The 24803-nt window shown below is 36.3% G+C and overlaps 1 long non-coding RNA gene across 1 annotated transcript in view; it reads left to right on the top strand.

Annotated features, from left to right (window-relative positions):
* LOC140526795 (uncharacterized) overlaps window positions 1–24803 on the top strand; it is a 56192-nt gene continuing 31389 nt past the window's right edge. Inside the window, exon 1 of the long non-coding RNA XR_011974529.1 lies at window positions 1–1787. This is a non-coding gene — a long non-coding RNA (uncharacterized lncRNA). The remainder of the gene's footprint in view (window positions 1788–24803) is intronic.

Genomic DNA, 24803 nt, shown 5'->3' with positions numbered 1-24803 from the left:
GTTTTATTGTTTCTTAAAGTGTCATGGAGTCATTAGCTTCCACTTACTCAATTACATTTTTAAGGACTTATTTTCTTCAATGAATTTTTATGCCTCCTTTTCCATTTGACCTATTCTGCTTTTAAAGGAGTTCTTTTCTTCAGTGAATTTTTTTGCCTCTTTTACTATTAGATCAATAATGTTTTTTTAAGGTGTTATTTTCTTCAGTATTTTTTGTGCTTCTTTTACCAAGCTGTTAATTTTTTCCCATAGTTTTCTTGTATCACTTTTATTTCTTTTCCCAATTTTTCCTCTACCAAATATCTCCTTCTTTAACTCTTCCAGGAATTCTTACTGGCCTTGGATCCAATTAGCACTATTCTTTGAGGCTTTGCTCGTAGTTATTTTCACGTTTGTTGTCTTGTAAGTTTTTATTTTGGTCTTCCCTACCACTGTAATCCCTTCTTATGATCAAGTGGTTTTCTGTTGTTGCTGTTTGCTCATTTTCCCACTCTATTTCTTCACTTTCAACTTTATATTAAAGTTACACTCTGCTCTCCTGGGGTAGGGGAGTCACTGTGTCAAGCTCCAGGCTTTTTCATGCTGCTGTTTTTAGAGCTAGTTCTGGAGGTCTGCAAGTTTTCAGTGCTTCCACAAGGTGATGTTATCTTGGGAGAGGTGTAGTCACTGCTATCCTGGTCTAAATTTTGGTCTTTATCAGGAAGGAACTCAGGTTCCCCTGCAACCATAACTGCTCTTGTCCCTGAAACTATGACCAGGGCCCTTCCTTCATTGTAACGGATAACAAGCATGCCTCTCTACCCTGGAACTGTATATGAGCAATAGACTTGCCAGTCAATGCCAGCTGTGCCAATACCAGCAAAGGATCTGCTATAATCTATTTCTGACCAGTTCTCCAACCCCCTATCATCTCTGTGTTGAGACCTCCTGAAGCTGATGCTGTTACATGGCTGCCTCTAAGGCCTACCACTGGTGCTCCTTCCAAGCTTTTGGCCTGTACCCACCCCAGTGTTATAGACCTCGGTAACAAGCTTCCTAAGTTGATTTAGACTAGGAAAATGTGTCCCTCTGATCTTTTATTGGCTCTGTTGTTCTGCAGTTTGATTTGAGACATTATTTTAAAGTTGTTTGGATGAGAATATAGAGCTCAGTTAGGTTCCAGCCTGTCCTCTACCATCTTGGTTCTGCCTAGGAAATTGTTTTTCAGTGAAAGCTCATAGCACAATTTAAATCTGATGAATAATATCGATCTCCATTTAATTGTTTGTTTATTTCAGGGGATGGTCTACATATCCTAATTTCATCAATGTGAAAAACTCCCTGATATGGACATTTCCCCCAGTGGGGCAGATCAGCAACTTACCTGTATTTGTAGTTTTAGAGCATTGCTTGGAGCATTGAGAGGTTAAGTGCCTTACTTGTAGTCAATCACACAGTCAGTGTTGCAGTAGATGAAGAATCTGAATCTATGGCTTCTAGACTCCAAGACCACTTCTCTATCCACTAGGCTATTCAATTTCTACAATTAAGAAATTTTAAAATAAAATATCTCAACAGGAAATAGCTAAAAATATCTTTTTAAAAAGCCTCACCAAGATATTAACTTATTCTTATTCCAAATTTAGAATCTCATTGTACTAAGGAAGGAAGGAAGGAAGGAAACAAGGAAGAGAAGAGGAGAGGAGAGAAAAAAGCTACATGGAGTAGCAGAAAGATCACTGGATTTGGAGTCAGAAGACCTTGGTTTTGAATACCAACTTTGACACTTGCAAGCCATGAAACCACAGGTAAGACATTTAACTTCTCTTCAGACTCAATTTTCTCATCTATAAAATGGGAGCAATACTAATCATTAAACTATCCAACTCAGGAAGTCCTAAGAAACATCAATCTTAAGATACTTTATAAATGCAAGTCATTATTATTAAAACAGAGAAACATCTATTCCTAGTTGTGTTAATGCTGCAATCATATCCAGCCTACCCATGGCCCTTTGCAGTAATATCAGATTCCCTTAGAAGCATAACAAAATAAGATGAGTTTATATTCTTGACTGATGATAGCCTTGGATCTTAGAGATGAGAAATTAAACATTTCATCTTCTATTTCTTTTTATTCTCTGGATGATGATTGTTTTGCACAACAGAGAAGTGATATATTAAATGTCAGGTCTAGAATGGTTCTTACATTTATACCTGTAGTCCTGTCTGCCCAACTTTACCTGCAGCTTCTTTATGGGGTAGTCATAGCTCACCTGGTCTACATGCCACTTATCTATATTAACTCCAGTGCTGCAGGATCATTTCCTTTGACGTAACCTGTACATTGGGACACCAAATCTTGAGAGATGAGAAACAGCATATTATACTAGAGATAACTGAAACTCATCAGCTAGCCACTTCATCATTTGGAAAATGAGAGAAATAACGTCTATAATACTTTCTCTGCAAGGTTAATAAGAGTCCTGAAAGAGTATGCCATGACGCGCATAAAGTACTCTGTAGAGATTAAAGTGCTGTACTTACGTTGAGGATAATGATGACGATCTAATGCCTGAAATGAAGATTATATTGACATGGAGAAGTCAAAAGCACTTAAAAATGGCAGCACATCTATAGGTACATGTTTAAATTAGATGTCTAAGGGGAGGCAAATTACAAAGCAAATGCCTGAAGAGCAGCTAGGTAAACAATATGGTCAAATGGTTTGGGAATATTTATGATTGTGTTGTCTGTTTATGGTGTTTATGTTACTTGCATTCCGAGATCAATAGGGGGTCCAGAGTTACTACAGTTATTCCTTTTATTCAATCAGGCACTCTGGGGTGTTTATACTATTGTAGTAGATTTGAGTACAAGTTCCTTTTGGGCCAGTCCCTTCACTCTATTGGAAGCTAACAAGTAAAAGGGTGATAAAGCACCTAATTTATGGTCTATATGTCCCAAAGGGAGTCCTTGTGTAACAGTGACCAGAAAGTTGCTCAGGTGAGAGACACATTTCTATAGGATACAGCCTGAGTTACTTAATCTGAAAGAAACCATGTGTTACCACAAGGGTGAGCTTTTTTTTTTTAATCACTGCTAACACCCGTGCCATGACCAAGAGACTGATCATTCAGAAAATCTGTTGTCCAGCAGTAAGTGGGAAAACATCAATTGTACGCTTTTAGGTTGCTGCAAGCTAGAGAGGGAATTAAGGAATATAATAAATCAGCTTGCAAGCATCTATAAAGCCTCTACTCTATGATACTGTGATACTACAAAGGCAAAAATGAAACAGTGCCTTTCTGAAAGAAACTTATATTTCATTGTTGGGCTCTTATGTCCTGGTCCCCTTCCTAAACAGCCCTATTCCCAAAGTCCAGCATCTAGGGGAATTAGATAATAAGAAAACCTCAATATTAATTTTATAAAATTATGGCCCTATAAGGGATCTAGTTCAGCCTCCTCATTTTACAGATTAGGAAACTGAGGCCAAAGGAGGTTGTGAATTGCCTATGATTCTCTATCCAGTTAATGTCCAAGTTGGGACTGAGCTCACATCTTCTTGATTATACCATGACACACACCCAAGATGTGGTTTACTCTTCCTGGCAAGCAATAGTTGATCCTAATATCTTCCCAGAAAAGTCTAGAGAAGGTGTCCAACATTGAATGCACTTAGTCGTTGATATAATAAATGATGATAAAGGTGATGCTGTAAGCTCCCCAGCTGAAGAAATTTCAACAGAAACTGCAGGATGGTAATGGAGCTAGACATGGCTGAACATTAAAAAGGCACACTTGCCCACAAACAGTGTGAGAAACTGAGATAATTCTTCGTCCAGCACAACATTCTCTTTCTTGCCCAGTGCCAAACGGTTACAGACTGAACTGGGAGCTTGATGTCCTCACCTTTCAACCTTCTTTTGGCTGGGTTTTGCCTCTATTCTTTAGTATTTGATTCTGGATTTTCAGCTCCATGACTCATTTGCCCTCTATAAGATAGTGGCTTGTTGTACTGCAACTTTGACCCCCACCTGCATAAGACTGTCTTGGCCGCATTTTTTTGTCCCTCCCTCTCCTTGGTTTGTAAAACAAAGGATACTGTTTACTTTCTTTCAAGGTTACTAGATAGCACAGTAGGCTGAATGCTGAAGTCAAAAAGACTTCAGCTCAAATCTCATCTCAACTACTTATTAGTTCTGTGAGTCATTTGACCACTACTTGCCTCTGCTTTTGCACCTGTAAACTAGGGATACAATAGCACCTACCTCAGAGACCTTGTAAGGATCAAATGGAAGTAATATTTTGTAAATCGCTTTGCAATCTCAAAACACCCTATAACTACTGTCATTATTTCTCTCCAACTTTTGTAGAGGACCAGATTTTCATTTGTTTTTGTCATCATTTCTTCTTTTGTGATCTGATATAAATTAGCTATATGGTCTATGAATTTTACTCTTAACTTTTTCCTCCCTAGAGGAGGAATTAACTTCCTGGCAAAGCTAAACTCTCTGGTGATCTTCCATCTCTCTCTCTTCTCTGGCTTCCTACTTTCAGGCTACAAACAAACTCAGCCCTTCCTTTTCCCCTGACCCTGACTCCCACCTCAACTCTTGTCCCACCTTCCTCTTGCCCGTCACTACTAAATGTATACAAAATATAGTTTATGCTTGCTGACTTCCTGTCCTCACCATTTCTCAGACTATTGCAGTCTGGCTCCTATGTTCATTGTTTTCCTGAAACTTCTTTGTCCAAAATGCAACAGTCTTTCTTTTGTTCTGATTCTTTTTCAGTTCTTCCTGTGGTTTCGACACTGTTTATCCACCCCTTCTGTCTGATAACCTCTCCTTCCTTAGCTTCCATGATATTACAGTCCCATGTTTACTACTTGTGTAACCTTGGCAAAAATATTTAATCTCCCTGGGACTTAGTTTCCTTATCTGGAAAATGACAGAGTTGCACTAAATGAACGGTGAGACACCTTGAGATCCTATGTATTACTTTGCCTGACCATCCCTCCACTGTTTCCTTTGCTAACTCCTCACCCTCCTCTCACACTCTAAAGGGAATGTCTTACCATACTAATTTACTGTTGGAAGAACTGTGAATTAGTCAAAACATTCTAGAAAGCAACTTGAAATTATACTAAGGAAGTGACTAAAAGGTCCATGCCATTTGACCCAAATATCCCACTGCTAGGCCTGTACTCCAAAGAAGTCAGTGATAAAAAGAAAGGTCCCATTATAACCCAACTTATTTATAGCAACTCTTTTGGTGGTGTTATAGGAGAAAGATAGGACAAAAAGGTGCTATATATGCTCCAAATGGTTATGTTAGCATTTTTAAAATAGCAAAATGGAAGCAAAATTGACTCCCCCTAGTTGGGGAATAGTTCTACAAATCTTGGCATGTGAATGTAATGAAATATTATTGTGATAAAAAGAGTGATGAATATGGAGAAGGAAGAGAAGCATGGAAACATTAAACATTAAAATATTTATATTAGCACTAAGTTAGAAAAAATTTAACCTAAATTTTATGATAGTGTAATGACAAAGAAGAGATGAAAAGGTATTTTCCTTCTTTGAAGAGGTGGAGGGAATGTTGCATATAATGTCAGATTTTTTTCTATTGGCCAATTTTAATGAACTTTTTTTCCCCTTTTTTTTTCTTTGCTATAAGGCACAGTTCTAAGAGGTGAAAGAAAGGGGAAGACATTGGGAAATACAGATGGTAAAAAGATACCAATAAAGTTTTTAAAATAGAAGTCCCTCAAGTTTCTTTTTTTTGCCACCTTTCCTCTTTATTCTCTGTCTTTTGGTGATACAATCTATTCCCAAGGCTTCAATTATCAGATGACTCCTAAGTTAACAGCTCCAATCAAATATCTCTTTGAAGATGCATTTCCCAATTTCCAGCTTTATGATGAATGTTTCATCTGAGTGCTCAATTAATAGTTCAAACTGAACATATCCAAAACTGTTTTTAGAGATGGATCCAACACAGACCTTGCTTTATCCTTCCCCCATCTAAAAATTCTACCTCTCTCTCACACTTCTCTATGTCTATAGCTGGCACCTTATCCTCCCAGTTAACCAGTCTCTCAGTTATCCCTCTCTTACCTAGTCTCAGAATGATCGTTTGCCAAGTCCTTCCCCTCATTCTCTGTTTTCTCTCTCATATTCATCCCCTACTCTCAGTTCCGACTGTAATTGCCCTAGTTTATGCCCTAATCTTTTCACACCTAAACCAGTTAGTAGCCTCTTAACTGTTCCTTTTGTCTTCAGCCTATCTACTCTTCAATTTATCCTTCACATCAGTGTCTGAGTAATCTTCCTAATGAACCACTCTGATAATTCCCTTAATCAAAAACCTTTAGAAGTTCATCACTGGCGCTCCATAAACTTGCCCCAAGCCATCTGTTCTGCCTTATCCCATACTTCCCTTCCCCAGGCAAACTGGATGACTCTTCATCTTCCATTCTCATTCTCCCTTCTTTTGTTTGTATGCTTTTGTTCATGACATCCCTGGAATTAACTCTTCAACTCAACATTTCCCCGTATATCACAGTCAGAAGTATGCATCATCTTCTATCAAACTGTGAAGTCCTTGAAAGCAAAGTCTGTGTTGGATCCCTCTTTAAATCCTCAGAACCATGCACAGTGCCCCGTATTTATAAATGTTTGTTGAATTGAATTAAATTTAGCTATGAAAATGAAGTTTAAAAATAATATAAAGCAACTCATTTTAAAAAGTAGTAAATGACTGCAGAATCTTTTTCAGCAAATACTTTTCTTGTTATATCTTTTTCATGCTTGCATTTTTGTCATTCTTTTATTTCATAATTCTTTTTTAGTATTGTCCAAGTTTTAATGCTATACTAAAATCAAAGTTCACTTATGTTCTTTCCATTTTATTTCAATAAAGTCGTAATTCTTTTTTTAAATCCTGATTTTCTTTCCTTACTGTATAAATTTTAGCATGTTAAAGGGGCGAACACTTAGGAGACTGGATTTTTTGTTAGTACGTGGGCACTCTCTCCTGTCTACCAAATGGGCAGAATTATAGTACAGTTTCATCTTTCCCACCTTTTTCTCTTATTGTACTACTGATATCTATTGCAGGGAGTTCTATTAACTTTCACTGTCCACAGAGTTCATATCCCCATCCTCATATTTTTAATTTATCTCTTCCTCCCAAGGATAGAAATCTGTGTTCTAACCATAGGTTTCATTGAAGTCTTTATATATGTAAAGGGTTAGCTTAAAACACACACACACACATGCTATTTTCAAAACAAGATGTAATATGAACTATTAAAAAAAGACCCAAAGTGATATTTTCATCTTGTTGCGGTAGTATCACAACATGTTTAGCAAAATGATGCACATATGCTGACCACATCAGTTTAAGGAATCAAACTGCCTATGTAGTAATTGCATTATTCCAGCCACATATCAATAAAGATCTTGAATTAATTTTAAGACTTAAGGTACAAAACTTTTAGAATGGTCCAAGGATCAATTACACCAACTTATACTGCATATAATAAATTAACAACATGTATTTATTCTACCAAATCTAGTTCAGTAAAAAGCAGTCTGTTATTTTTGGAAACATAATTTGTTTGAATTATTTAATTAAGCTAGGACCAAGAGTGTTCTCATAGTAAACTTGTTCTGTTGTAGAGAGGACAGAATTTTTTTCCTGAAGTGAAATTTTAATCATATAATTTCCCTTTTCATAATCTTTCAGTTGTTTCCAAGTACCTCTTGTAATAAATTAAAATTTGTACTTGAATTTTCTCCTATACCTTCTTCATTTATGCTTTCCAGGTAAGAAACCCCCTACTTGCCACTCTTGATTATTTCATCCTGTGACTTGAATCTAGATGTCCTCCCTGTGCCTCCTCAACTTCTCAAGATTCACTTTTTCCACCAAAAGAACCCAACTCTTAATAGTGGTAGAGCCAGTCCTGTGTCCTTGGCTTCAGATACCTCAATCTGACTTCTCCCTCATTCAAAGGTATTCTAAAACTCTAATGTATTTGTGATTCATCAATGTAGGTACTCCCTCTGATAATGAAGACAGTAACCCATTCACACCTACCCATCCCATGTGACTCTTTTACATGTCTGTTTCAGAAAGAGGAAAAAAATAAGAAGCAATAACAGCTACTCTGCTTCCAAGAGTATTAACTCTCTCAATTTCTCCTAGTCGCAGCTGTGATTTCCTAACATTATATCATCTCCTTATCATGTCCAAGCAACTCTCTTAGGATATAAGTTGCAGGGCAGTTGCTGATCTGCACTGGGAGAGGGAATTTCCTACTGAGAAGTTTCCAGTACTAATGAAATCTCAAACCCAATCTAAATATCATTTTCTTATAGACTATTATTTATGTACTATATATGTATAACATATATAATTTTATATATTAATTTTTATATAACTGTACATAGAGTTTTCCCCCATAGAATATAAGATAATTAAAAGGAATTAGTTTGTATTTTGCAATCCCAGCACTGAGACCCAAGCCTTGCACAGAGTAAGGGTTTAATGTTGTTTGCCCTTCGTTTCTGAAGATCAGTGACGTCATGCATGTCAACTGGATTTAAGTGAGGCAGAGCTGCCCAAAGTGGTCAGTTTCACTCTCTCTTCCTGAGTCATCAAAGTCCAGTGGCAAGACAAAAGTGAGGATGACTGATGATGGCCCAAGATCCAGTAGATGACCTTGGCATCTTTGATGTCTGACCAAGCTCTAAGTACTCCACACCACCTGCGTTAGCCAATTTCGTGGTTGTTGGAACAAATTATTCTCATCTGCCCATTCTGCTGGGAGAAATCTTCACATTTGTGGGGTAGACATTCTCCTAACTGACAGATAGGTTTGAGGCCTATCAATTACCCTTAAGCCAGTTTAGCCTGTCTGCCAAGATAGTTCACCAGGATCTGACCACCAGGATCTCTCCAAGCATGCTACAGCTGCTTGGAGTCACAGGTGAGAGTTGAGTGTCTAGTGAACACCAAAGGTGGGTGAACAAACCTAAAAAGGGCTTGGCAATCCTCATGCCAGAGGCACTAGTCCTCCTTGAACATGTTTGTTGATTGATTGATGCTAGTATAAAGATGGTAAAAGAACAATGAACCATAGATCAGGATACTTGAGTTTTATGCATCCTCATCATCATCATCGCTATCATCGCTAACATTTCTGTAGTGTTTTAAAGTTTGCAAAGCACTTAACATGCATTGTCTCCTTTAAACCTGATAATAACACTGTGAGATAAGTATCAATGGTTCTATCATTCCCATTTTACTGATAAAGAAACTTGGACTCAGAGATATTAAATGAAATGCCTCTAACCATAGAGACAGTGTGCCCCAGAAGCAAGATTTGAATCTATGACTTCCTAGTCCCAGTTGTTCTATTTACTAATGATAATGAAGTGGTATCATGAATGAAATTTAGCAAAAAGGTAAACTGAGGCAATTCTCCATGCATAGTTTCTTCATAGTTTATTAACAGGGCTGCAAACCTACTAATAAAGGGTCCTCTGTTGTGTCTCTATTTGTGCCAAAAGATCTAGAGTGAAGACCTAGAGGCTTTTAATCCTAGGTGTGTCTTCTTCTGATTGACCTGACAGTACATTATTCGGATCTCCCCTGGCAAAGGCAAAGCCATCCTGATTGGTGGACATTTTAATGAGCAGATTCCTCAGGGTCTAGGAGGGCTCACATTGCTTCAGAAACTACCTATCCTTCAGAATTGAGATCTGACAAAAATGAAGAAAAAGATGGATCCCAGAGTGATACTGGTTACTAAATAATAGAGCACAATATTAATTTTCCTCATTCCCCCCTTTGATCATCCATTTGAGGATGATATCTCCTCAGTGAATCACTAATATAACAATTATACATCTTAAGATTGACTCACTGGGATACATAAAGATCTAAAGTTATTAAACACTTCATCAAGGGTTTTTAACTACAAGGCTTAAGTGTTTTACAATGATGAAAATAGTATGAGGGCAAAAGGGAGAGAAATTGATGCATTGACAGTAACCATTGAGGGCAGTCTCCTTTGGTAAGCAGGACTTACAAAGAACAAGGGCACATGAGGAAGGAGTAAGATGGAAGGGTGGCCCTTTGGTCTCTTTCTCACCAACCCATTCCTAATTTCCATTTCATCAGTTCATCACATCTTAAGGCTCAGACTTCTCATGCAGCTTTCTGGCTTCTGAGAACATTTCCTAATGTCATCTGGTCTTCTGGAAACATCTTTATCTAAATCAGGTATTTGATTTAGACACTGCCAACAACAGACGGAAGAAATAATGTAATAGAATCTGTAAGGATCTGACTTGTAGAATTAGCCCTTCAGATTACAGATTTGATATTTATCAATGTGGATATGTAAGCTAAGGCTAAGAGGAGCTTTTCAAATTGGCATTTACTCCACCATCATTTAACTGCTTCAGACTGGTATTCATTTATTTTGTTCTTCACCTCAGATCCAAGCCCCACAGAGGGAAAAAACCTGCCATGTGATATAAATTGTTATGCTGATGCATAACATTTAGGAAATTCAAATAACAACTAGCCCTCTTAAATTGCCTGAGAGGTGAAAAATACAAATTACATATGTAAAATTCTGAACCCAATTTTTAATATTTGTTATTAGAACATACTTTTGAATTCCATTAGAATCACTGATCTCATTGCTTCCTCAAACATTTTTTTCACTACAGCTATTCACTTCAGCTGCCTGTTCCCCCTTTAGGAGGATGAGATGATGCTAGGGATCTAATCCTGTTCATGAGCTCATAGGTAACAACACACTTTGTAAGTAGATAACTCCTATTCCTAGGTTTAATGGCCACACAAATGAATTTAGCTAAGGGATGTTTACTTTATTTTAATTGTAATAAAAGGCCTGGGTTGGAATGTGTGAACCGACTAAGTCATTAATTCCAGATTATATCAAATGAGTTTTCTATAGTAAGACATATTTGGTTTTTAGCTATGTTCAAGTAGTTATTATAGCCACATGGACCACTACTCTTAAACACTAAACATGAGGATAGATTTAAAGTAACTCTTGTGTAATTTGCTTGCATTTCAGAGCATGATTCATATCCAAGTTTATTTCTAGGACCTAACCTTGCACATAAATGCATAACTACCAGTTAGCAGATGATTAGTCCAAATACTCATCCACTTATTTGTTTAGCATATGGAAAGGACTATAACTTTCAGATTGAATAAGTTACATACATGCAACTTATTATGGTAACATATGTCTTCCAGCATTAGTCTATTAGATAAAAATTTAATATGTTGATATTTTCTGCTAACCACCTACCATGATTATAGAAATTTGCCATAAAAGGAAAATGAGAGACATACCTACAGAAAGGGGGAAATGTTCCCCTAGATTGATGTCAACTTCAGGCAAGAGTCATATAGGAAGTCATTTGTACTGACAGAATGTCACTGTTCTAGGCTCAGAATTTTAGCCAGGTAGTAAAATTTTTCATTCAAGAGGAAATATCACACTGGGAAAATAGTCACAAGAGTCCTTAGTTCATGCCCAAAGTCACTCTCCCAGCTTTCCCAGAAACATCATTCCACTGTAGCTCACAGATATCACCTCCACAGGGCTGCTGGCATCATGCATCATTGATTCACTAGCATTTTCCAACAATCAAACCTAGAATCAGACTCAGAATAATATTAAATATAGTGCTGTAGGATTTAGCCTTAAACAGCAAGTTTCACTAATCATCATTTAGGGCTATATTCAGCGATCATTACTCTCATGTTGTTAAGAATAAGTATTATAGGTTGACCACTCAATTAAATCCCCCAAACTGGAACCTGTTAGGACCAGGTTGACTTAAGATATAATTTCATTCCAGGTTTATAACTTCAAACTCTTCCTAATCACAAATCTCCACATAAACTGCTTCTATAATATAAACTTAATAAAGGAGAATTAGGAATACAAAAAGCGATCTCATTTTCTCAGAAACCATATACTGGAGGTATACAAGATATGGGAGCTTGGGAACAGTAAGTCACAGGATAGGTAGAAGAACTAACCAGCTAGGTTAAAATGCCTGAGACTGACCTTCCCCTCTGATCTTACAATAAAAGGCTTGCTAAAGCTAGTACAGCCAAGCTTTAGTACTACAAGGTACCTTTTCAAGTTCACTCCATATTTCCAGATGATAAGAAATTTTGCTATCAAAATGTAACTTTAATAGCTAAATAGGGTAGAATATGATACAGACAATTTGTGTTATTGGCATCTGTAGGGATAATAATCATTGAAAAAAATGAGTCTGAAAGGGTGGGGTGGGTTGGGTGTTATCCTTCGTTTTCGAAGAAGACCCAGTGGGTGGGTAGGGCCCATATAAATGATCAAAAAGGGCCAACTATCAGAGTAATGGCATGAGCAAAATGTCTTTGGAGAATGCGATCCCAATTTAAATATGTACAGTTTGTTTGGAAGCATAGGTTTGCTGTTTGCCCATTGCTCTAGAAGAGGACCAATGAGACCACAAGGCTAATGACTTGCAAGTGAATTATATGTAAATAAGGCAGAGCTGTGCAAAGTCATCAGATCACACTCTCTCCTCCAGGGTCATAAGATAGCAAGTGGCAAGATAGGAGTCAGGACGACTGGCAATGGTCCAGGAGAAGGATAGGAGTAAACTAGTCTAGATGGAGAAAGTTCACGTAACAGGGTACTATGTTTGTTAGGCTGGTAGTCGTTGGTAAGTAGCAAGTTACTCTAGAGTCATGTAGTAGAGGTCTCTGAGTGTCCAACTAAATAATCTGGATTTTATTCTAACAGGAAGTTTTTTGAACAAGGGATTAAAATGATGAAAAAATATTTAAGGAAGATATATCTGCCCATGGTGTGCAATATGGATTAGAAAAGAGAGTGAATTAGAGACAATTGCAATACAATAGTTTGAATGAGAAGAAATAAGGTCATGAATGTGCTACGGTGGCTAAAGGTGGGTATAAGAGATATTTTGAAGGAAAAAGATAACAGAATTTGGTTGTATGTTGTGGTGAGAAAAAAAGTCAAAAGTAACTCAAAATTGTATCTTAGATATCTGAAAGAATGGAAAATGCCACTAAAAGATGTCATGAGGAGGCAAATAATGAGGAGGAGCTTATTTGAAGGGGTTGAATGAACTTGTCCTACTATTGTCTCTGCCTATCAAAGAAATCTGGGAAGACTTGGATGAACTCTTACAGAGTAAAGTGAGCAGAACTAGGAAAAACAATTTCTACAATGACAGTAACTTTGCAAAGATAAGCTATTTTGAAAGACTTAATATTATCAATTATTATTTAGTCATTTTTCAGTCTTGTCTGACTCTTTGGGACCCCATTTGGCATTTTCTTGACAAAAATACAGATGTTATTTTACAGATAAGAAAACTGGAGTTAACAGGGTTAAGTGATATGCCAAGGGTCACACAGCTAGCAAGTACTTGAGGTCAAATTTGAACTTGGGAACATGTCCGACTCCAAGACCGTGCACTCCATCCACTGTGCCACCTAGCTGACCCTAATTGGTTATTGTCCTTCATCTTTGCAGAGGACCAAAATGACATCACCATGATAAAGTGAAATTTCATTGTGTCCAACTGTGGCTGATCAGACCAATACGAGCTCAGAATGCTCTACCACAGGTTAGACACAGATAGTTCGTGTGAATATTTGGGGTGGATATCCCAAATTTGTGCATCCTGCGTTTACTTTGTGCTGTCTCAATTCTGCTTTGCTCACAGAGCACAGCATCCTTTCTTATGTGGGCACGCCATGCAGAGTGTGCCTGTGTCTCCCATGTTGCACAGTCAAATCCAAAGTACTTGAGAGAGACCTTGAAAGTGTCCTTGTATCATTTCTTCTGGCCACCATGTGATTGCCTGCCCCATGCAAGTTCTCCATAAAATAGTCTTTTTGGCAAGCGTACATTATGCATTCAAATAATGTGGCCAGCCCATCGGAGCTACGCTCTCTGAAGCATAGTTTGAATACTTAGCAGTTCAGCTCGAGCAAGGACTTCAGTGTCTGGTACCTTATCCTGACAGGTGATCCTCAGAATCTTCCTAAGGCAGTTCAAATGGAAGCAATTCAGTTTCCTGGCATGGTGGTGGTAGACCATCCATGTTTCACAAGCATATAACAACCCTATAAGCTGACCCTAATATCAAATACAATGATTAACTATGATTCCAGAGGACTAAGGTTAAAGAAGACTTATTTTTCTTTTTCTGAATGTCACAGAACTTGGTAATTAGAATGGTTCATAAGGGAACTCAGTAAATGTTAACTAAAGGACTAATCAAAAATATTCAGTACTCTGTATCAGTCTCACTACAGGAAAAATAGAAATTACTAAATTTCTAAAAAATTTCAAAGGTAGAACCTGAAAGAGAAAACAAAGTATAAAACACTGAAATGTCATCTTTTGCAGTATAGTCAGTTCTGCTACAATATAATATGAGCATTCCTAAAAATTATTACACTACACAAATCTCACACAATACAAACCACAGAATTTAGGGGGAAAATGGAGTTGGGGCATAATACATATAACTTAGTCATTAACATAAAAAGATAGAAACCTAATAAAAATGGTAACCCAGTTTTATACATGTTATGTGGTTTAAAAAATACATAAATACCATAAAAAGTGGCCATGTCTCTGGCCTCAGGCTGCTGCTCAGCCTTACACTTCAGTTCCCATAGAGTTAAGGTTAGCAAAATCAACCAGCAAAGGGGTAACCTCAGGCCACAACTTTGGAGTACAGCGAGTGAAGTGGTGAGACCATCACTGAAAGTGGGAAGAATAGAGTTCGTGGGGTACAGACCAGCCCTTCTCTCCCCTAAGTTCTTTCTGTACCAAAAGATATATAATCAATATTGTAGCTAGGTGGTGCAATGGATAGAGCCATTGGGCTTGAAATCAGAAGGCTCATCTTACTCAGACATTTACTAGCTGTGTGACCCTGAGCAAGTCACTTAACCCTGTTTGCCTCAGTTTCCTCATCTGTAAAAAAAGAACTGGAGAAGGAATGGCAAACTATTCTAGCGTCTTTGCCAAGAAAACCCCAAATGTGGATATGAAGACTCGCACACACTCAACAATAAGAGTGGCATTTACCTTGCAGAAGACCTAAAGTTTGCTTGTAGAAGTAGGCATCAGAAGGGTTGTACCCTGTGAATTATTGTTAAGTGATAGAAGGAAAGTTTTCTGAAATTAAATGAAGTTGTAATACTAGATGGGTATAGCTCACTGCCCTCCTTTCTTCTACAACTGGAAGCAGTTTTCTATGTTCCACAGCTGTTTTTCCTGGATAAAATTGCCTAAATTGTTCCTTTAAGTATCAATCATGTTGGAACAAATTCATGTTTTCAAAAGCAGTGTTATAGCAGAACTGACAGTGTTTATCTCCCTACCTTGCATTAATTTCTTTATAGTGATTTTTGTTTGTTTAATGAAAAAAAAACACTGAGGAGATATGCTAAAACATAAGTGATAAAATCATGGAAAGCAGCTGCATATTAATTATATCCTTGTATTCTTCATTTTTTTAAAGTTTTTTTCCCAGTGAAGAGGATCCCCGGGGAAGATGTTTTTTCAGGGAATAAAATCTTTTTTTAAGCACAAAATAAAAAAAAAAAAAGAATGAAATCAAAGCCCTTGTACATATAAGAAAAATTCCTGGCATTTTTCCCACTTTACAAAATGTTTTTCTACAAATATCATTTAAGCCTTAAAATAATCCTGTAAATCCTGTCACTGTTTTACAGATAAGGAAAAAAGACCAAAAAAATTTTAAGTGATGAGCCCAAAGTCAACTTGCTATTGGTGGCAGAGCTGGGACTAAAACCAAGGTCTTCTGGCTCCAAATTCAGGGCTTTCTTTAGTACACTATCTCAACCTCTGTCCTACTCTTCTGAATCTTTTGTACAGAGCTCATTAGCAGTCTGCCCTGAGCTAGTTTTAAAAAAATAAGCAATAACCCCAGCAGAGGTTGTTCATTGAGAAAGTTAATGTTTTCTGGTTTATATTTAATTGAATAAAATTATGATTAATAATAAAGTATTTTACTAGGATGGATTATATTTAGCATTTGGATATACTGTTATTTAATAAAATAATATGTTCTTGTTTTATTGAACATAAGGAGAAAATAACCTGTTATGCTTTTGCTAATACCTCTTTTTATTTGAGTTGAGAACATCTCTGCTTTTTATGTGCTGAGACAATTGGTCTCCCAGACCCTGGCTTGGGAAAGTGTCCAGATTGGGGATTAGGTTAAAGACTTTTAATAGGTCTTCCTCAATATGAACATAGCCTTTCATTTGGTGTTTCATCAAAGTCACAAGATTTCCTAAGTCTGTCTATTTTCTTTGTAGTTTTTTTGGTAAGGTTTTTTTGGAATTATCACAAAAGTCTACGAATTTTCATAAACTACAAAACTCAGTGAAATTAGAAATTGGAAAATGCTTTCTTTTCAATAGATTAATTACAATGCTTTCATTTTTAAAAATTTGTTCTCAGGCAAGGATTTTTTTTTTTGGTTTTGGATACTAAAAAGAAGGTATTAAATATATTGCCTCCAAGTTCATAATCAGGATTAAGAAATTTTTTTCACTTATCATTCATTAAGTTTTTCTTTTTCCTAAAGTGGCCAACAAAGACCCTGTATATTTAATCTGTTTTAGTTTCTTTTCCACATTGTCTGCTGTAGCCTTAATGTGTAATTCTGTTCTATAGGGTGGGTATGTGTACATAGGCTCGTAACCAGTGGATTTCGATATTTGGGCTATGAAATTTTCTCATCTCATGTAATCCTTGGGCTCTTGTACTTCTTTTTTTGTTAGTTTTAAGAGCAAATACCATATAGGACTTCAATGGCAAAGTTTGCATTGTGTTTGCATTCTGACCGTTGTGATTATGTAAGAATACAGTAATCTTTTTTTTTTTTTTTTGGATGAGGAGAGAGTTCTAAAACTTCAGGCAGTTGGGACATGGAATTAAAAACACTGATAAATCTGCCTGCCTCAAGTCTCTCTCCATTCTAATCCAGCCTTGATTCAGCCACTAAGGTGATTTTCCTAAAGTACAGGTCTGATCATGTTGTCACCCCTACCCTACCCCACAAAAAATCATTAAATTCCAATGACTTCCTGTTGCCTCCAGGATCAAATACAAAATCTTCTATTTGCCGTTCTAAGCTGTACATTCTTTTAGGCCCCTCCTAACTGTCCAGTACTCTTCCTAGTGGCACTGACCTGGATGTTCATGAAACAAAACACTCCATGTCTTGACTCCAGGCATTTTCTCAGGCTCTTCCCATGCTTGGAACACTTTCTGTCCTCCACTTCAACTACTGGCTTTAAATTCCATCTAAAATCCCACCTTTAAAGGAAGCCTTCCCCAAAACCTCTTAATTCCAATGCCTTACCACTGTTAATCATTTTCTATTTATTCTGTGTATAACTTACTTTGAATATTGTTTGCATGTTTCCTCTACCATAGATTTTAAGCTCCTTAAAGGAAGGGACTATCTTTTGCCTCGTTTTGTATTCTCAGTGCTTGGCACAGTGCCTGGCACATAGAGAAGTAAGCACATAATAAATATTTTTTGACGGATAAATCTTTTAGCTTGTATTAAGTCCATCCTGGCACCAAAGCTTTGGAGACATATTTCCATTTGGAAATAATTACATCCCAGCAGAATGTGTCCCTCCCCTACTTCAGTCCTAACCATTTATGAATTGGTAAAGAAGACACTGGGTATCATTTGGGGATTTAGTAGTGAACACCTTTCTAACAGCAGCATTTCCAGTGTGAAGAAGACACTTTGCATCCCTAGACTTCATGTCCTTAAGACTCATTTTTATAGTAAAACAACAGAGTAGGAAGAAGGGGATGATAAAATTGATGTGATTCAGAGTTCTTGCATTCCCTGTCGTGACTGCCTGAGATAGTAGTTGCATCACAATAACTTACAATTGCATGACAGTCACAATACAACATTACATGTTGTCTTATGTCACAAAATAAGAAATAAATACAGGCAGCTTGGTGCTGAGGCTTGAAATTCTACATCCAGGGCTCTATTAATTATATTAATCTGTTCCTAACCTGAGAACTGAAGAGATCTCTGTATTACAAATCAAAAAGAAGATTTTTGCTTTAATGATTTAATAATTTAAGTCCTGTACCAAGTCTAAAATTACACAGATAATTAATTGCCTGAATTCTATATTTTATTTCATTAATGAACTATAATATAGTGCAAAGAACAGTGGATTTAGAGATGGAAGGGGAGCCTAATTTCAGGCCATGCCTCTAAGAGTTGCCAGCTGTGTGTCCTTGGCAAGTCACCAAGCCAGAACTTCAGCATCATAAGAAGATAATAATTCTCACCTTATACCTACTTCAATAGGACTATAGCAAAGGAAAAACTTCAGAAGAAATATATTGTGAGAGAAAGTAGGAATGAATTGTAAAAGCATTAGAAAAATGTGAGGTTTTTATTAATGTTTAAATTAGTTTAAAATTTTTCAAATAAACATTTATTTTATTTGGTTTGTACCTTTGTGTTAAATCATTTATTTCTGACACATAGAGTATGGCAGATTCAGATTCAAAAGGTGAATAACTGGCTGTCACAGGATCAGGTTCTCATTGTCTCATCTCTTTACACCATTGTGGTTTAGAAGAGTAAAAAAAATTATTTCAAAAACTTTGCTCCATCAACAACTAACTTATATCAAATTAAAGACTGATAGCTTTGACCTAAATTTTGAGACAAAATGAGGTCCCAAAATAAAGAGGCACAAGACTCACTTTTCAAAATTATTTTTTTTTATTTAACTTTTAACATTTATTTTCACAAAATTTTGGGTTACAAATTTTCTCCCCTTTTATCCCCTCCCCCCCAAACCCAAGCATTCTAATTGCCCCTGTGACCAATCTGCTCTCTCTTCTATCATCCCTCTCTGCCCTTGTCTCCGTCTTCTCTTTTGTTCTGTAGGGCCAGATAGCTTTCTTTACCCCTTAACCTGTATTTCTTATTTCCTAGTGGTAAGAACATTACAGTTGATCCTAACACTTTGAGTTCCAACTTCTTTAGCTCCCTCCCTCTCCACCCCTTCCCTTTGGAAAGCAAGCAATTCAATATAGGCCAAATCTGTGTAGTTTTGCAAATGATTTCCATAATAGTTGTGTTGTATAGGACTAACTATATTTCCCTCCATCCTATCCTGTCCCCCATTACTTCTATTCTCTTATGATCCTTTCCCTCCCCATGAGTGTCGACCTCGGATTGCATTCTCCTCCCCATGCCCTCCCCTCTATCCTCCCCCCTACCCTGCTTGTGCCTTTGTCCCCCACTCTCCTGTATTGTGAGATAGGTTTTCCTATCAAAATGAGTGTGCATTTTATTCTTTCCTTTAGTGGAATGTGATGAGAGTAGACCTCATGTTTTTCTCTTGCCTCCCCTCTTTATCCCTCCACTAATAAGTCTTTTGCTTGCCTCTTTTATGAGAGATTATTTGCCCCATTCAATTTCTCCCTTTCTCCTCCCAATATTTCTCTCTCACTGCTTGATTTCATTTTTTTTTTTTAAGATATGATCCCATCCTCTTCAATTCACTCTGTGCATTCTGTCTCTATGTATGTGTGCGTGTGTGCATGTGTGTGTATGTACTCCCACCCAGTACCCAGATACTGAAATGTTTCAAGAGTTACAAATATTGTCTTTCCATGTAGGAATGTAAACAGTTCAACTTTAGTAAGTCCCTTATGACTTCTCTTTGCTGTTCACCTTTTCATGGTTCTCTTCATTCTTGTGTTTGAAAGTCAAATTTTCTTTTCAGCTCTGGTCTTTTCATCAAGAAAACCTGAAAATCCTCCATTTCATTGAAAGACCATTTTTTCTCCTGAAGTATTATACTCAGTTTTGCTGGGTAGGTGATTCTTGGTTTTAGTCCTAGTTCCTTTGACTTCTGTCAAAATTATTTTTTAAATTTGTTGGTATCTTTTATTTTTATATCATATATTGCTTCCTAGTCCTTCTCCCTCTCCCTCCCCCTGCAAAGAAAAACAAGAAAAAGGGGTGGGGAAAGTAGCTCAAGACTGGCCAACACAACATATATTTCTGACACAGTCAATGTGGGAATTTGTTTTGCTTTATTGAATATATTGATTTTCATCTTTTCCCTTTGGGAATGGAGGGGCCACTGGAAGATGAAAGGATGGTTAGGAAAAAAACAGAAAAGAAAATGAAAGAATCACTGATGCATTCTTTTAAAAATAGAGAGAAAAGAACAGAAGGAGGCCAAGAAAGAAGGCCAGAGAAGCAGGACGATTTTAAAAGCTATAGGTTGATCTAAATATATATTTAAAAAGAAAAGCAAGTTATATGTAATAGAGAGACCTGCAGTTTCATGTACAATTCCCTTTTTGGTATTCTATGTGTAGGCAATATTCCATTCTACTCAGTATTTGTTATTCAGAATAAAAATTAAAAATATTTTTAAAAAAACAATTTTAAGATGACAAAACCTACCAAGCTGATAGATAACCATTTCTTGTGTCCTGTGCATTCCACTTCCATAATCCATCCACCTTTGCAAAGAAGGAAGAGAAGTATATTCCTATATCTCTTCTTTGGGACCAAGCTTAATCAATGTAATTGATTATGCAACATTTAATTTCTGGTTGTTCTTCTCATTTATATTGTATATATTGAATTTTCTCCTTCTCCTTACTTTGCTCTGCTTCAAATAATACGTCTTCCTGTGCTTTTATGAATTGTCCACATTATTTCTTTCATCAAGAAATATTCCATTACCCTCATGAACCATAATTTGAGGTTCCCCAATTGATGAACATCAACTTTGTTTCCAGTACTTTGTCTTTAAAAAAGATCAGTATAAACATGTTGGTGTATATAAGACTCTTCTACATGCGGCTTCCCTAAGTTGTAGGCCCAACAGGGAGATCTAAGGGTTTAAAGGACATAGGCATTCTAGTCACTGTCTTAGTATAACTCTAAATTATTTTCCAGAATGGTTGGACCAGTTCAGAGTTCCACCAAGACTTTGCATATTTGTGGCCATCTCAGAAATTCTATTTTTAAAAGAGCTCTGTGCAGCCATAACTGGCAGTAGAAACTTTTTGGGGTTTTTTTTATGGAAACAGATTTTAAAATACCTACAGTATCGCTGAATACTGCAGGTGCCAAATCAGAGTTGGTAACTGCCCAACCAGTATTTCTAGTGCCTGGAGTGCCTACAGTGGGCTACTTGAGAAGGGTGCTGAAGGTAGACTTCCCTGAATAAAGAAGGTATTTCCCCTAGAGCAGATCCTTACAAGGTACATGTCTTATATTCAAACAACGGTAACAGCAACTCAAAAATAACCAGGACCATTCAACTTGGTTTCTTTCTTTAGTACATTTCTATATCAGACAGCCATATGGCACTGAGGGATAATACTTTGTGATAATCACTTAGGAAGACTAGTAGTGCTTTAAGAACTAGACATAAACAGCCATGATCCTTTCCATTGTAAGATGTGGTCATGAAGATTTTCATAACAGGCAAAATAAGCTTTAATTCTATGAAATGCCATAAAAATGTGAAATATTTTACTTTTTGTTGATGATATTTTTATCTTCAGCCACCAGCTAGATGTTTCTATTTATGTATCTTGTAGACAACTTAAATTCAACATGGCCAAAACTGTATTTATTTTCCCCCCAAAATTTGCCCTTTTCTCGAACTTTTCTTTTTTCAATTACCTTGTCTTGAAATACCAGGTATTTATCTTTTCATTGCAAATTCCATAACTATAAAACTAATTCAAGCTCTTATCACCGCTTTCCTATATTATTTTAATAATTTCCTGATATCTCTCTTTCCAGTGTCTCTTTGCTATAATCCTTGTTATAATCTACAGCTACTGCTGGAGAAATAAATTTTCCAATGGTCAGGTCTGATCATATCACTCCCTTGATCAAAAATCTTTAGTAGCTCCTGATTGCCTATTGAATAGAACATAATCAAATTTCTAAGTCAAGAATCTTCTTATTCGTACTTCAACTTACCTTTCTAGCCTTTGTTCACTGCGCACACTATGATCCTTCATGCTCTTTATGGCACTGTCAAATTAAACTACTCACTGTGCTCCTTCTTCCATTTCTGTGCCTCCCCAAGACCCAGTTCAGATCTTTACTTTTCCATAAAATGCTCTCTGATAGTTTTCAAGTTTGTATTTTAAGTTATTTGTATATTTGTCTTACACTTCACACTTGGTAAAAAAAACTTTCTAAAGTCAGGGACTGTGTCTTTCATCTATAAGTTCCCATTACATAGTACAGTGCCCTGCACATAAGAACTATTTAATTGAATTTGATATCAATAAAATATCAATGGCTACATTATAGACATAATAATAACAAAGTTCACGTGGATAAAAAAAGTCAAGAAAATGAAAAGAAACCATGAAAAAGGGATGAAAAGGAGGAATTTCATCCTCTGATCTTAAATTGTGTTATTAAGTAATAGTTATCAAAACTATACAGCACTGTATAAAAATGGAAAAAAAAGTCAGTGGACTAGATTAGGTAAGACTTAGAAACAAATATGTACAGTGGTGTAATATCCAATAAAAGTAAGAACATAAATAACAATGGAAAAGAAGTGATTATTCAGTAAAAACTCCTTGCAAAAATTGAATAGGAAATTGGTGGGAAATGGAAAAGTATATATTCAAATATTCCAAGGTATCACCTAGTAAGATTCTTGGCCATTTAATAAATATTTGTTCACGTAATTGATTTGGCATTTCCTCCAATGTTGAAGACAACTTAATCCATGCTTGTCTGTCCTATGAAACTCTCGTCAATGTCTTTCAATAAATATGATACAAGGAGCCCATCTACTATGCTGGGGCGTTACGGACATTCTCTTGACATTTCAAGGATTTAAATGGGTCATTCAGACTACAAAACAGTTATCCTTCTTTTGTTTTCTTTTATCAATCCTACACTTATTTGATGACATTCTTTACATCACTTCTCCTTCATAATTCATTCTCTGTGAGGCGTTACAGATATCTCACACTTACCACATATCTTTTCATTGCCCTTTGAAGGATTTGCAACTTCAGTTCTCCAGAAACATCACCAGAAGGACACTGGCATTAAAAACGATGGTCCCTTGTTTCATGGAGAAGCTTAAAGATCTCGGCACTTTCCCCCAGAGCAAAACAGATCATTCTTCACTTTCTGCTCAATTCTGGACCCAATGTGTTGTTTATTTTTCAAAGTATATATCCTGATGGATAGGAGCTGCAGCAACCACAGCATATGATAGTATGGATAATATGTATTTTACATCCATTTGGTTTTTTCTCTGTGGACTATTAATTCATGTTGGTATGTTTTTGAGATACAGATCTCATTTAGAAGGTTTTACAATATTCCAGGGCTTTATATATCTAGCACCCTGTTATATGCAAACACTATTGTCTGGAGGTACTCATCATCAGTAGGCAGTCCCTCTTCACCTTGGACTTTATGGTGAAACTCCTTTATAACAATGATCAATGATTTTGGCAAGCATACCCTATCTCCTTCCTGCGTTGCACTTGATGTTAATAACCAGAGGGTCGTTGAACAGGATCATCTCTGTTATATTTTTTCAAATACAATTTTGACCTGTTTATGGGAAACATCACTGGAAGAGAACTTTTAAGGCAGCATTTTGTTCTCCTGAATTAAATGGTTTTTTTTAATAGTCAATAAAAAATAAGTAAAGGAGTTCTTGTATTCTTTATATCTTTCAGTCAATCATGTTGGTAATGATGTGGTCTGCTATAGAATATCACTTGTGAAAGTTTCCTGCATTTCTTCTCCAGAATAGTTTACAAAGGAGTCCATATTCCTAAAGGTGTCTTTGTCTAGCATATTTTTCTACTTGGAAAACAGGTCAAGTGCTAAAGTGATTTGGTACTCTTTTGATCCCTTTCTTAAGGTAATTAACTCATATTGGTTAAATTTCAATATGAAAAATTTTAAAATGATCATCCTTCATCCACATTGCATTCTTATGTCAATAATTTATTTATGTAATATACATTAGAAGTGTCTTAATAGCACACCATATCTTTTCCCCATTTATATTCTTTCTTCTAGTTTCATATTAACTTTGATTTTTGTTCTAACAAATAATGGCCTTACTGTGCATAGGCAGTTCCCTAGTTCTTTTTTTTTTTTTTTTTTTTGCTTATTAGGACCATTCTTTATTTTTTTAATTGTATTTTTTCCAATTACATGTAAAGATACTTTTAAGTACTCATTTGAAAAAATTCAAGTTCCAAATTATCTTTCTCCTTCCCTCACCACCCCTTCCCAAAGATGGTAAGCAATTTTATATAGATTATATGTATGTGTAATCATGTAAAATGTATTTCCATATTAGTCATGTTGTGAAAGAAAAAAAAAAGGCCAAAAGAACCATGACAAAATAAAGAAAGTGAAAATAGTATGCTTCAATCTGCATTTAGCTTCCACCATTTCTTTCACTGAATGTGACCAGCATCTTTTTCATCATGAATCCTTTGGAACCATATCATTTGTATCATTGGTTCATTGTATTGCTGGGAAGAGCTAATTCGTTCACAGTCGATCATTGTACAATGTTGCTGATACTATGTACAGTATTCTCCTGGTTCTGTACACTTCACTTAGAATCAGCTCA

Source organism: Notamacropus eugenii, chromosome 2, assembly GCF_028372415.1.
Source record: "Notamacropus eugenii isolate mMacEug1 chromosome 2, mMacEug1.pri_v2, whole genome shotgun sequence".
Classification (NCBI taxonomy): domain Eukaryota; kingdom Metazoa; phylum Chordata; class Mammalia; order Diprotodontia; family Macropodidae; genus Notamacropus; species Notamacropus eugenii.
This window is presented reverse-complemented; position numbering and strand designations above follow the sequence as displayed.